This window comes from Denticeps clupeoides, chromosome 2 (assembly GCF_900700375.1).
Source record: "Denticeps clupeoides chromosome 2, fDenClu1.1, whole genome shotgun sequence".
NCBI classification, from domain to species: domain Eukaryota; kingdom Metazoa; phylum Chordata; class Actinopteri; order Clupeiformes; family Denticipitidae; genus Denticeps; species Denticeps clupeoides.
The window spans coordinates 13,295,869-13,311,435 of NC_041708.1; the positions used below are offsets into that span (position 1 = coordinate 13,295,869).

Here is a 15,567-nt window from a genome sequence, read left to right on the forward strand (position 1 = left end):
TCATACTCATTTTCTATGGCTTTAAGATGGGCATAAACTTCATGGTTTAATGGGCGAGTTTGCACTCACACTATATTTCCTTGAGTCTGGAAGAATCGCAGCTTGAATATGTGTCATGCATCATACAGTGGACATGATGTACAATCATGACCCAATCCAGACCAGGCCCCGACCAACAATCGGCTCATCGTAAGAATATCAAACCTGTTTGAAATTTGACGGCCATCGTGACGTTTGTCCTCACTGCACATGTGCAAACTTGAATAGCAGTCCATGGAATCTTGGCTTGTTCAGCTATGACAGACACAAGCAAAACTTTTTAACATGGTCTTGCATATTTATCATGACTGAACAACAGGGAGAAAAGTTAATATTTATAGTTTTAAATCAAATGATTTATTTATTTTTTTTACCCCATGACAGGAAATGACCAGGAAGAAAATAAATCGCTCTGTATGTCCAGTCAGGTTCGGGTCAGATTGGGCAGCAAATACGAACTTTCGGTCTATTTTGCAAAAAAAAGTTTGTAATAGATAATTTTACTATTTGAATGTGTGTATGGGGGAAGGAATTGGGATTGGGGGGTCATGGCTTGTCTTGGACACAGGCAGGGATGATTCATGGAAAAAAAGGTTGGGAATCACTGGCTTAGCACAAGGATGTAGTGTTCCCATGTATAAAAATCTAGAATATGTTACAATTTTGTGGAATAGATCGGTTTCATAGATTGGCACACTATTACTGATACCCAATCCAGTTATTTGGATCCCTATTTAGCTGATATCTGACACACATATCTGTAGTCTGAATGAAAAAAAAGAATTCTAGATTTAACCTTAACGCTAAGCAAATTATTAGAAAGATGCAGTGGAGATATAAAATTGCTTTCTAACAATAAACTGTACTCCTGGTCTTTTGTGATGCATTTTTGCAATGTAATAATAATAATTATAATCATCAATAATTATCAAGAAATTTTGTAGAAAACTAGTGAAAATGTGCGTTTGAGTTAAGATCAGATCACTTCATAGACAGCAGACGGGTAATACATTTCTTATGAATGGGACAGATTACTTTTTGCATAATACAGTATATTTATTGAGTTTAGTAGATTAGCACAGTGCTGATCTCTAACAGACAATAAAGATTTTAAACAACCCCTACTGAGTATTCAGTCATCAACTAAGCAACATCATTCAGGCAGCAATGACGATTTCCACCCAAAGGCCAGGTCTGAAACTGTGCTGTTAAACTTAACCATGATAAAATTAATCATAATTCCAGTCATTTTTAGAACATAGTAGAGAAAACTATATATAAAAAACCTCCTTGTAAAAACATGTTATCTTTGCATTCTACTTTACAACCCAATCAACACTCCAAAGCCAACACTCCAACAGGACCATAAGGGTCTCACATGTGCTCTATACCAAACATGATGTGATCCCATATGTGATCCCTTTTTTAATTATGATCAGTAAATGTTTAAAATCATGGATATAGAGAAATTGAAGCTGCAGCTGGACACACTATGTATTAAAATTGGTGTTTATTTGACAGTATAATTATATTGACATTATTTCAATGAACAGCCCAGGCGTACGATAAAGAGAGAAGAAAAGAAAAGAAAAAGAAAAGCCTCATTATGAAATGGAAACTACTGCAGACGCTGCTGTCAGGGCTCGTGGTGGGATGCCATGTGTATTGGGCAACAGAAGATAATCTGGCGTTTGTGAGTGCAGGGGAGCCGGAAGAAAGTGCTTTTCAGCTGAACACACACTGAGCTGACAGTGAGGCCATGCTGAGGGGGGAGCAGGCAGGCAGGCAGGCATGAGTGTGTGAGTGAGCGAGTCTGGACACACGCACACACACAAAACAAAAGGCACATGGACACAGACCCTCTCGTTAAACACAAAAGAGACACACACTGCAACAGTTCATGTCCTCTACCACAGCGAGGGCAAGCAGTGAAGAGAGACATGAGTCATGAGACCAAAAACGTGGAGCCTGGGGTTTTGGGTCAATCCTCTGGCCTTAACAAAGAAACATCTTTGTGAGTACCTATGGTAATAAAAGCATTACATTAAACAATGCACTGTTAGTTTATTAATACAATTTTTTTAAATAATGGAATAAGGGGAAAGAACACTGTTCGTTTGTTTGTGTGTGTCTTCTTGCATTTCTGCAGTAGCCCCCATTTCAACTCGGGAGTGTCACAAGGGTCAAAATGTCTTTTATAGGGGTTGAAAGGACCCTGTCGCTGCTGAGGCTCCACCCTGGTAACTGATGTTTAAAGATGCCAATCTGCATCTGGTTCTGCTTCAGCTCTTTAACTGCCCAGTGTGGCGCTCAAACAACCCCCCACTTTCTGTCTCCTCTTTATTTTTTTGAGAGAGATAGAAATTCTTCATGTGTGGACATTAGATGACCGATTCAATTATAATCTAAAGCTGTCTGTTGACTGTTTTTTTCCTTCTATTCTGTAAAGTTCACGCCCCACCAGCTCCCACCAGTGTCGCCCCTTATACTTTTCACCAAGGGAAAAAAAACTTGAAAACAATTACATGAGAGTAAAATAGATCAGCTCATTCATAGTTGATTCATGTCATCATTCTGGACTATTTAAACCCACAAAACAGTGCGAGGTCCTGGCCAGCATTTCTCCATTTCACATTTGTTTGTAATATCACAATTCTTCACTTATCCATGACTGCCTCAATAATATCCATAACTGCCTCAATAAACACCAGAAAAAAATATTTGGTTTACCACACACACCTCTACCTAGGTACATAAACATCCTTTCTTAGAACATCCTGCTTAGAACCTAAAAAGATGTTTCCCTAAAAATCAATTCAAACTGGAAAAACTGAAAAACATTTGGGAAAAATAGGCAAATGCTTAAAACAAAGACTATTTGTTTTATTCAATAATTGTTCCAGAGTTTTCAGCATCACAATGAAAATTCATGCGTAAAATCAGTTGTACAATTAAGTACAATTAAAAAACATTTCCCCATAATTAATAAACAAACCATTTATCATCCATGTTTAAATAAGCACAATAAGCAGACAACCAGAATTACAACCGCAAAACTCAGACTGCTAATGGATTCCAAATGAAAAACACCTCTGCTAAACTCCAGAACTTGGGAGGGGGTGTTTAGGTGCTGGCGAGATGTCCAGGTGTTGTGATGGAAAAAAACACATCTCTTGAGGAAAACCATGGCTTATCAATACATATCTATTATGAATAATAATGCCCAGAAGGTTCAGAAGGTATTTTAGCCTAATGAACTGGCAGAGGCGGGAAAAAGGCCGCAGAAGAAGGTGGGGGCTGGGGGGAGGGTTGAAAAGGTGGGGTGAAGAACCGCAATATCAGAAGAGGACCTGCAATATCAGAAGAAAAAATTCAGCACCACACCCCTGTCCAGGAAATGCCAAAAAGCACATGAGTTAAAGCACCGGGCCAAATGAACTCAATATATCAAAACGAAACTATGGTAGGGAGGGGCATCTGTCCACTAGAGTGGGTTTGGTCAAGGGGGGGAATGTGTGTGTTTCTACATGAGAGGGTGGGGAAATATAGCAACTCAACGTTTCTATCTCCTCCCATTAAAGTTAACCACTTCTCCCTCTCTGATGTGTAAAAGCGTCATGGTGCCCTGTGATTTACGCTGCCCTTGCCCAGCTCCTGTCCTAACTATCGCAAGCCTTCAATTAATTTTTCTCCCCATCCCACTCCTCCTCCTCCACCTCTGCACTGCTCCTGATCCCCTCCCCGTAAATGTAATGAGACTGCAGCACAAAGAGCAAACTGCTGACTTCAGTTAATGCGCAATTCCCTAATAATGCTGAGACTTGGGCCAAAAAGTAAGGGGGAGGAGAAGAAAAAAACGTTACAGCTGCCTCAGCAACATAATTGCATTAATACTTTTGCATTAAGGTTTTACTTGTAACACAACAAGACAATGGCAGACATAGCATCCAGTGTTTTTTGCACTGCTAGTGTGATTACCACTCACATGGTGCCACAGATGAAAGAATGAGATGCCACGCTACCCGGCTGCAATAATTGCATTTAAGATAAGAGCGCCTCTGCCCAGCAAACAAAGGTCAAAGACGGGGGCTAATTGAGTTGAGACTTTAATTACAAAGTGTTAATAACCTTTTAGAGCCATGTGAAATGCAAAAATGAGCTTCTTACTGCTTGGAGGCCTGGGGTTAGTCTACTGTAAAAGAGGAGTGGCAGGTGTGTGAGGGAGGATGAAGGGTTGGAGGGGGAGGTCAGACGGCTACAGTGTTTATGCAGGGGCCACAGCTGTCAGATGAAGCTCTAGAAGAACTTTATTATGCTTATAAACTGCAGCCAGCAATTTGCTCCGTGACCATCTCATCTCGGAAGAAGCCCTGTTTATAACCGTCGTCTTGGCCTAGTGGCTGATGGGGCAGGTTCGGCACTTGATCTCATGAGTTTCTGGCCAGAATCCTACAAAACAAACCCAAATCTATTATGGACAGTGATGTGACTAACACATGGGCAACCAAAGACAAATTTACCAGACCTGAATGACAGAATAAAAACATTTAATTTTGGTGGATACTAATCATCCTGTACCAGTGGCCTCTTCTCTAATCAATAAGCAGTTATTAAGTGCTTATATAAGTAAGCAGCAACACAATGTTCCTTCAGTTGTCTTCAGCTTTTGTGCTAGATGCAGTATTTCAAAATATAGCAGTTTCAATATTCACAAATAAAGACTTGCAACAATAGGGTTGCAACAATCATAAAATCTGATTAAAAGTTCTGGAATCTGATGGAATTAGCTGTGGCAGCTGTAATATGTCAGAACAAATCGTTTCTTGGGAAAATTAATCACCAGTATAAAATTCAAAGGTGATAAATATATTACTATGCATTAAAATGTGTTGAAACGTTAAAACAACAGTATTTATTTGATTCCTGGTTGTGATGTCAATCTGAAAAAATGAAAAATTTTTACTAAATGCACAATTTGCATTCTTTAGACTAAAGCATGCTATAATATTTAGCATGACTAAAAAGCACTTGAGAGAAAGAGGCAAAAAAAATACTGGTATTACTGATATGATATGGCCCACCTCTACTTGTAGCAAAAAACTGCTGAAATGGCCAAACTATTCTTTTTACACTAATTTCCTTAGAAAGCTGAAAACATGTGGACTATTGTGCAGTTCGCAAGCGACACCTGTGAGAACGGTGGGGAATTTAGCTGGAGCTATAAACACAGCGAAGAAAGAGGAGGCCTTCAACATCTCCAACTTGTTATTCATATCAGGCCCATGTTAGTGGGGAAAACTTTTGATGAGTGATGTGTCGGAGACTAATTGCAACCCCAGGTGAACCTGCGCGCTTTCCTTTTCTCTCACTGTTCATTAGGGGTTTACATGGAGGCTTTGGGGTGTGCATAGAGAGCCGCAGACCCGGCCTAAGCGAAGCATGTCAAATTAGGAGGAAAAAATAAACCTTCTGGTCTGAGGACTCATTAGAGTAAAGGAATGGGGACATAGAGAGTATTTACCTTCCGCGCATGTGTGCTTCATTCAAATTCAAAACTAGTTTGTGCACAGCGCTGGGCATCTGTAACCAGGCTCCTTTGTGATGCCTGTCAGAGATATTTTTGTGATTTTCAAAATAGTACCCTGGTTAGAGATATAGTGACTTAAAAAGACAATAAGCAAACTAAATGAAAATGACATTAACACAGCAGCATAAGGCATAATATCTGCTATTTTAGTGCCAGGAAACGTTTAATATTTAGTGCCAAGCCTCCATGAGACAATGAGAAGACCCTTCCTAACACGACCAGACCTCCAGAGAACATCTCTACCTATCTGGAGGAACATCTTTTCTCTGCATGAACTAGATCCAAACTTGGTCTTCACTTACAAAACTGAACGTTTCGAACGTTTTGAAACACCAGTGGCAAGATATCTGGACAGACGTTGTTTTACAAGATTACAATTAGATTAACAATCTGACATTTTTACATTTTTCTAGGCTGAGTGTGGGTAATAATCAAAGAATTAATGTCAGCACAGAGGATTTTTGCTGAAGGATTTTGGACTCCACCCTCCTGTTGCCATGACACTACCTGACCCGATAAAGAAAAGCTGAGGGAAACCTCCACCTTTGTCTCTTGGTTGGGCAATTGGTTTTTCTTCCTAAACTGCAGGATATAGTCCTCAATCTCAAAGGGTCAAGAGATCAAAGCTCAGTGGTGCCTTTGAAAGTTGACAGGCGTTTTACTAATCAGTCATTAAACAAAAAAAAAATTATCACTTGCCAACTGTCCTCAGTCCTGTCTGGGCTCTTCTCCACACCCCCACACCCCCCCCCCCCCTTCTTTTCTTTCTCGGTTCTTGAGGGGACCCCTGAACATTCAAGGACCAAATCTTTAAATGTCGACTTGTGAAGATTAAAAACAACAATACAGGTTGGCGAGAAACATCTGAAGACAGGAGGATACAACGTGTGGCCCTCCTGCCTATACTGTGTGATCAAATCCCTACTTTTGCTAAGTGGCAAGTGCTGGTTCATGTTTTTGTGAAATCATTCAGCAATTAACTGTGTAATAATTACATTAGCCACACCAAAAAAAAAACACCATGCCTCTTAAGGACAACGTGCATACTAGGTAAAAGAAAAAGCAACACTCACAATATATAAGCCTGTAAACGCATCTGTCAAGTGTGGTGCAAAGACCGGCTCAGGACTGAGTGTGACAAATCCTTACAGCTCACGCTTCCTACGCAAACTTGCTCCCGGTGCATTTCCCCCGACTCCAGGGCAGACCTCACGCCTTTGCCGCAGGGCCAAGGAGTGACAGCGAGAAGGCGGGCAGAGGGGGGCAGGGTCATAGTCCTGGAAAGGTTTCAATCACACTGCTCAGCAAATTGAAAGGAGCGTCATGGTGACGGGATGGTCATGCAAAGCACCATCCCCACACACTGCTCCCCGGGTGCCTGTCATGGCTGCCAACTGCTCACTAAGGGTGATGGGTTAAAAGCAGAGGGCACATTTCAATGTGTGCACCATGTGCTATGCTGTGTATCACAATGACAATCACACTGTCCATAAAAAAAGACAAAAATTGGACTATTCTACAAAATCACCACACAAAAAAATGACAGACTTGCAAAGACTATTTCAGTCACAGTTCTATCCTGACTATTCATTTTGGTAAATTTATAAAAATGTTTGCTCTGGGTTCATTGCAAATTCTGGAATTTGTGCGTGTTTTGCAGCATTTTAGATGATTATGGGCTGAAACATCACATAATTGGCAAAACTAGTTGCACTTCCTTATTGACAGGAAGAAGGGTAAATCACCCAGAGCAAGGAAGCAGGGTTTGAGGGACTATAGACATCTACCATTTTAAAGCTTTAACAAAAAAAAATTACAGTTCAACTTCTTGGTGTTAGAAACAATGACACTCCCATGTGTCAAATCACCAGGAATGTTGGATTTAGGTCCCAGTCAACCTCATCTCCACTCCACTCCACTGGTGCTCCAGCTGAGAACGAACACAGAGCCACTTCATCCCTGGCCCCGGGCTCAGTTCGATCCAGCAGTGCATCCGCAAAACCGGCAAATGAAAAGCATTTCCTCACATTGCACTGGGAGTGTGGGAGGACAATTGGCTGCCTCTCTTGGGTGCAGGTTAATGAACGCTTTCAGAAGGTCCTCTGATTCGGGCCAGGAAAGGTTAATTACAGAGAACCACACTGGCAGCACGCAGAGTTGATTTCATGCTGAACAAACTGTGGAGGGGGGGTTGGAGAGGAGCAAACCAGCCCAAAACCGAACACAATCACCAACAAAGACACAGGACAGCCTGAATGGATTCACCATTTCTTTGCATCCCTTGGTCCTGATAAACCAGTTCAAATGCTTGTGTCGATGTTGCAAGGGAGCAGATGCATGACATTTATCAATTTTTCATGAACAGACATCTAGAGCACAGAACTCCACCAAAAAAAGAACAAAAAAATATCCATTTCCCAGCAGCGGATAACCCACCATCTTTCAGAGAATTCAAGATGCAGCCTACACTTAGCCAAACATACAAATCAAGTTTTTACAAGGTCCTGGAATCACATCTCATTTCCTGAATTAAGTTAATTTCTGATTAGATTTGATGATTTTTTTTTTCCTGATACATAACTAAATTTTACTTTGTCCAAGGTTGGCAGGTCTGAAAATGGCATACTTTCACATAAAGTTTTTGAAATTCATAAACTGATCAAGATCAAAATGAAAGATGGTTTCATTAAAACCCAGTTCTAGACTAGACACATTATGGACTTTTTATTTTTTAATTCATGGTGGTATTTTCCCTTCACAACTCTTTCACTCCCAAACAGCACACATCTGGGTGGACGGCCGAAAATGATTTGTTCCGTGCGGTTTCTGAGCTTTACCTACGCCCAGAGCAATCCTCCAGACCAGTCAAATATGGAAGCCTCTGATTTTCCCCAGAGTTAGAAATGGATTACTTTAACTGGGCGATGGCCGCTTTAGTATCCCATCCCTGTGGGAAAGATTGTATTTGTGTTGGCCTCTTTGAAAGGAGTGGGTTTTAAAAGAAGCCTCATCCAGTGCACTTCATAGGTGTCCGACAATTAACAGGCTACTTTCTGAGGCTTCTTTCAGGTCTTCACAGGTAGTTAGTGAGTTTTATCACAAACATTTTTTTTGTGATAAAAAATGTATTTTTTGTGTAACATGAAACCAAATTCCAATGAGCCTATGGAAAATAATGGATTAAACTCATATATAGAACATTGAACATGTTGTAATTGAGACATTTTATCATTCCCGGAACGTTTTAGAAAAATGAATTAGGCTAATTTGGCTATATCACAAACCCAATCATATTTAAATTTATGTTTAACCTTCACATATATATATGCATAAATACAACCCTTCATATCAAAGAACAGAAGTATGGCTTACCTTTCCACATTTTACTCATGTTTACACTGTTATACATTTAGAATTTTTCTAACAGCAATCCTTTCCATTTGCATCAATATTTTTAAAATGTATAGAAGAGCATTTATTTATTTACTTAGTTTCCATGTCTCATACAGTATTGACTATAAATGTTCTGCAAACATATCAAGCTTGAAACAATATGGAATAATAAGTCGTACTGAATTGGTTGAAAGCTACCAGAAGACAGGTGATCAAGTCATAATTTTTATCAGTGCTGTACAGGCTACAGTTTCCAACATGTGTGTAACATAGCACAACCTTTTCTTACTACAATATCTCGACACTCTGGCGATACACAATCCCTCTGACTTATCAGGCCACCATTTTGAAATGTGAACAGAGATCCAGGGGCCAACATCTGATCCAGGCAGATGGTCCCTCTCCTGCCCACAGCACGACCACAGCCTGAGCTCACTGGCCCTGGCTCGGCACAAGCTCCCAGCTGACCAACCAGGAATTTTATTTTCCTTTTCCTCCACGCTCATCCCCTCTCACCCTCGCTCCCTCTATTTCCAGGACCATCTAATCCAGACTTGACTGGAATTAACTGCTCAAATTATCACCTACCCCAGTGGCAGACTCCCAAGGTGCCAGAAAGAGAGAGAGATGGGCTGAAGCACTGACTACCCATGATGCTCAGCGCACCACTCAGCTCAACTCTGCATGCAGCTCGTAAAGACACTCATAAATGTCTAACTGAACAGTGCTCAACGCTGCTATAAATGTTTTCTGACTATATGTTTAAACTTTTTTTTTTATCTGTGAATAAGTGAAAAGCATTTACTCAAAATGTTTTTCCATGATTTCATTTTACAACGTCCTATAATTGTTTCCCCACTCCCTGCTTTTACCCACCAGAAGCCATGAGATGAAAAAGTCTTTGACAGCATCGCTATATAAAGCACACACATACAGAAATCCAGAGAGAGAAAGCCATAAACAAGCAGAAAAAGAGAGAGAAACACACACACACACAAAGTTTCTCTTGACTAGTAATAAGGAATTTTACATGAGCGCTGGGTGGTAAAGGGGGGAGGTTCCAATTGTTGTGCTGCTCTGTTTACATTAGAGATCAGGTGAATGTGTTGCACTATAAATGACCCGCTTCCAATCAAACCACATCTGCAGTATGGTTTCTGCTGCTTTTAATACAGACAAAAGACAGAAAATAAAAGAAAGAAATATTTGGTCTACCAAATATTCAGGGTTAAAGTTGCAATGTTTTATCTGTAAATGGTGAAAATATATTTTGTCGAAAATTAATTTTTTCATTATGCATTTCTATTTCCATTTTGCTAAAAGTGAGGCCTAATAGAAACACAATTAATAACAGAAACTTCAGGTTTGCAGGAAAAGCCCATACAGAAAATATAGGCACAATTTGATTTGTTCTCCTATTTATGAAGCTTTGTATGCTGTATGTGTACTGCCTTAGGTTCATGAATCATCACAACAAACTACAATAAATATAAATTACAGGACATTTCCCTGTTTTGCGCGATGGGGCAGGACACTCAAGCTTTCTGGAGAAATACTGCCCCCTATTTGATGGAGTATAAAATTCACTAGGTCACCAGGTCTTAAATATTGCACCAGGTTTTAAATATGAAGGACAAATTGACCCAGACTCTCTCTGTCATTTTCTGCACAAGATACGTGCAGTCAGCAGAGTTTGGAGACAAAAAAAAAAAAAAAAAAAGTGTTCCTGATAACAGGCAGTTTTAACCGAGTCTCTCCTTCTCCCTTTCAAATTGGTCCATACACGTCAGGACGTGGTTGGCATAATGACTGCATACGCAGCACTGCAGAAGAGTTGAGGTCAGTGTTCGCTATCCTTCGCTGCGGCATGGCTATTGTTCAAGGGAACGTCAATTTTTTAGAAGGCAAGTGATTTAAAAAAAAAACATTCATCTTACTTTATTACCAAGGAAATGCAGAACTGCATTGTTAATAAAGAGGTTAAATAAATGTGTGTAAGTGTGTGTGTGCAAAAATAGTTAAAATATTCTGACCTCAGCAAATATGCTCTGCAAGGCCCTTTTACACACAAAAAAAACCTATATAATGTGTTGGATAGGCATTTGTTGCAATGGAAGAATCCTGAATGACAATTGCCCAGGCTGCTGCACATGTTGCAGATATGGGAGCGAGGGTGTTTGTGCTCATACATTCGGATGGCATATGTTTTATAAGTGTGTATCCCTTTGAAACAAAACCAGAACCAAATTACCAAACTTTTATAAATTAACAAAAGAGCAGGCAGTATAACTAAAGTAGCCAATGGAACAGGCGGTCACATGACTTAGTGATGTTTGGAGCATGTTAATGCTAACAAATGACAGGTCCTGCGAGATGTGAACACCGAGGTATCGGATACTGTCCACTCTCTCCACTGGGCTCCTTTTTATGACAGGGGTCTGGTAGTTCCTCTTCTGCTTGGTACTGCATTATAATAATGTGGCTGATGGTGCAGGTGTTCCTAATAAAGTGGCCAAAATAACAGGCATTCCTTATAAAAGTAATAGCACACCTCACTCAATAGAGTACTAATTTTTCAGCATGAAGTGCTGCAAAAAATGACTGAAAAAAATAAACTTTTTTCACCCATTGACACTTGACATTGACACATTGACTTGTTTTTTCAAAATTGTGTGTGATCCGTAAGTCGCACAGAAGCAAGCCTAATGTCAAACCTTCGGTATTGGCGAGATCTACGAAACATAAAAAATTTCTTTGTATGTCTAACCATCTGAATTTTCGACAAGAATAATAAACGCAAAAATCCCACCGAGCCATATATCAAATAGTGCAGAACAAAAAGCCGCACGACCTGCCATAATCACGTCAGCACAAATTCTTAAAAAAAAAAAAACTTTTTCAAGTTTGGTCCTAGATTGCGAGCATCCGTCACCAACGAAGCAACCAATATGTACAAGCAAACCAATATTGTGCGGAGACCTCTCCGTTTTTTTTTAGCGTTTTACGGTCTTAGAGTTGCAGCTTTGAACGTAACATGTTCTTTTTTCCTTTTTCCAAATTTTTCTGAGTTTTCCCAACCCCCGTTGGCCGCACAGACTCGTCTGATATACCGGATCGTAGGTCTTGGCAAGGCCTATGGGTCACTAGCTTTAATGGGTACTCTCAGGGAGCCAAATCGTATTCCTGGCACAAAAATAATTGGTCTGTCATACTGACAGGCCCAAAAAATATATACATACACAACCCCTCACACAAAAAATGTTTCTCTGAGGTGCATAGTGTGTTATTTACCACCAACACATGCAATTCAAAGCTTTTAAACATTCTAAATACTTTTTAAATGCCATTTAGTTTTATTTTGAAAGTTTTTTCTCTGACAAGATCTTACACAGGTTCCAGATTTGAACCTGCAACCCATGGATTATAAGTCTGCTTCCTTACCAACATATTACGATTAACATAAGCATCATAATCAACCTGAGTTTTATCACTATTCATAATTGGATAATCAGCCGTAACAGACAGAACAGACACACAATGACAGAATTCAATTTGAGGACTATGATCCACCTATTGCTTATTGTTTATTTTATACATCTGCAATCCTTTATCAAGACTGGTATAACCTCACAATTTAGCACTACAAAGTTTAAATTTTGAACATTAGTTATATAATTTGAATATGATGCTAGTGATCACTCCTGGATCATCAGTAAAAGGCATTAATGGCCCGAACTGAAAGACCACCTAGAACCCAGACAGCAGCAGTGTCTGCCGAGCCCTGCCTGTTTTGGGAATCAGTGTGCAGCACAAGCTTGTTATCAGTCCATTTCTATGTTAGTCTAATGGATTATGTAATTGCACTATTAATCAGGAGCAGAACTCACAGCAACATGTTTTTTCTTATAATGGAAAAGTGTGGCGCTTTAAGATGGGGTGTTTGTTGTTTTAAATGCAGACCCACACACACACACCAGACTGCACACCACACAGCCAAAGTTGCTAAAAGACTCTCCTGGAAACCGTTTTTTCCAACTCTGGAGTCCACACATTGCTGTTAACAGAAAAGAAAAAAAAACTACACAGCCCTAAGAGTCACACACACACACACACACACACACACACCGCCTCCAGAAAACACTGGCTGTTCACCTGAGTGATGCAACGCCGATGCACTGTTAGCAGAAAACATCTGATACATCTCAGAATACAGCTGATGAGATTAGAAGCAATAAAAGATTCTGAAATATCCTTCCATACACTGCCTGTTCCAGAATTTTCTTTTTTTAGGGCTGAATGAAGATTTGCTATCATCTCTGGGGTGACATTCAGGCCCCCAAACTGAAGAGAACACACTGACCACTGCCCGCCACACACCACACCATCCTCGCCCCAACATCTAGAGACACAGAGGAACAGGACTGGATGAAAATTGTGCTGTTATATAAGAAAAAAGAAACCCGTTACATCTTAATCTCACACACACATATTTTAAGTTATTTATGACTTTCTCCCCCCAGATACTAGATAAACATAAAATTATGCAGATCTTGTTGTTATGAATAAAAGGTGGTGTTTTTTTTGTCTATGCTTCCTCCTAGAAAATGCCCAAACAAATGCATGGAGCCAGTGTCCAAAAGAGTCCAGTCATTTTCTGCATCTGGCCTGCCTCCAGAGATCTCCCTCCTGAAGTGGAGACCGCTGATGTAACGGCAGTTGGAGGAGAAGGATAACACCTCCCTCACAGAGAGGCAGGGGGGCATTCAGAAGGCTAAAGTGACATTTCAATAGGCAGGAGCCATTTTCAACCCCCCACCAACTGTCACCCCCTGTAATCTGAAGCAGTCACAAACAAACAGTCCTACCCGACCCTTGGAAATGTCAGGTTTCATCATGCAGGTGACTGCTTCCTCAAAAGAAAAGGAGGATGAGTGGAATGGGGGAGTTAGGGGGGAGAAGGGGCAAGCATAGGGCCCTATAATATCCGTTTTTTTAAACAGTTTGTTTGTGGTCTCAAATTTTAGTAAAAACAGAGAAACCAGGGGTGTGAACAGATGATCATGTCCACTGTACCACAGACAGCATTACCATTCAGCCACTAATGGCAGCTCCCACTTTCTGTCTGGCTCCTTAATTACTTTCTCGTGAAAGGTATTTTAAAATTAAGGGATTGTGAGAGATTGTGAGTGTGTGTGTGTTGGATCTGTGAGTGCCAGGGTGGAGACCCATTAAGACTAGTTTATTTTATGTTATTAATGCAAACACACAGATACCGAAAGGGACAGACAGACATTCTGCTCTTAGCAGGCCCGACGAGACATACAGCCAGCAAAGGAGTGGAGTGGGAGGAAGGGAAGAGTAAGAAAATATAACAATGAGGAACAGAGCAAGAGAAAAGGAGAAGGGACAGGGTGGCAGGAGGAATAAAAAGATATAGAAGACCCTGATTGTTTTGGATTCTGCCTTTCACCTTCATTTTCTTCCCTCCTCCCACTCCCCCTCCCCTTCCTCGCTCTCACTCATCTCATCCCCATGTATCAGTCCAGACATCTTGCCTGTAACATGCCTGCCAATGTGGCAGCGGCCATTTAATAACACGGCAGTGGCTGCCTGCGGCGGAGGCCGGGTGTTGCTCCTTCGCGCTGCCGGGTGCAGATGGTACATTGTCTCCGGCTTCCGAGAAAAAAAAAAAAAAAAAAACTCCCAACCAGCGCCTGCTCATTGTCTGGACGGCCACTCTCTTTTGTGCAATTTGCTCTGATTTCCCGAAGTGTTTCAAGAGGAGATAAGCAGTTTGACTTTCCCCCTTTACGAATGTGTATAATACAGAGCAGGGGATGTCTCTCTCTCTCACACACACACACATTAAATGATCGGTCAGAATGCCAATCTTCAGGCCAATGCGATAATGACAGAAATCATTGAGTCACCCTGTCATGTGACAACACACATGTCTCCATCCCCTGCTGGTCTTCAACTGCCTGGCAATTTAGCCAGCAAATCATCTTCAGCGCAGCAGTTCCTGCAGGTTGGGATTCATTAGCAAAGCAGCAAGAAAAAAACTGCTGTTTTTATTATTATCATCAGGATTTATTCCCCCTGCTCTGCTCTGACATCTTCCGTCCTCCTCTTCAACCGCAACCACTGTTCCATCCAATGAGTCCACATGACTCTTATATGATTATGACAATATTGACAATTAAATATTCATATCTAATATGTAGAATATATCAACTCCAAATTGCTCTTCATCTAAAAAAAGGTCTTGCTAAAGATGTTCTTAAGTTTAAACATTTAAACAGGAATCTTGGAGATTCAAATGCTATTGATATTCAGCAGCAAAAATTTTAATCAGTTTATTACATAAAGCTGGGTCCAGTCCTATAGTAAGACAAAAGGAAACACACAAATTCCTCTGTCTGCAGACATCATTTTACTGTGTCAGAAAGTTACTGTTCCTGTCACACCAAAATGAAAATGGTAAGTAAGATGTTATTTGAAATTTACACACAGGTTGCAGACTGGTTATTTAAGTGGAAGGCCACTTT

At 40.5% G+C, this 15,567-nt stretch overlaps 1 protein-coding gene across 2 annotated transcripts in view; it reads right to left on the reverse strand.

Moving 5' to 3' along the window:
• The window catches only part of ctbp2l (C-terminal binding protein 2, like), a 72,400-nt gene that overhangs the window by 49,879 nt on the left and 6,954 nt on the right, over nt 1-15,567 (reverse strand). Inside the window, exon 2 of one of the 2 annotated variants that reach the window (XM_028961176.1) lies at nt 205-294. The exons of the other annotated variant lie outside the window; for it this stretch is intronic. The gene's annotated coding sequence lies outside the window, so the exon portion shown is untranslated. The remainder of the gene's footprint in view (nt 1-204; nt 295-15,567) is intronic. 2 annotated transcript variants of the gene reach the window in all.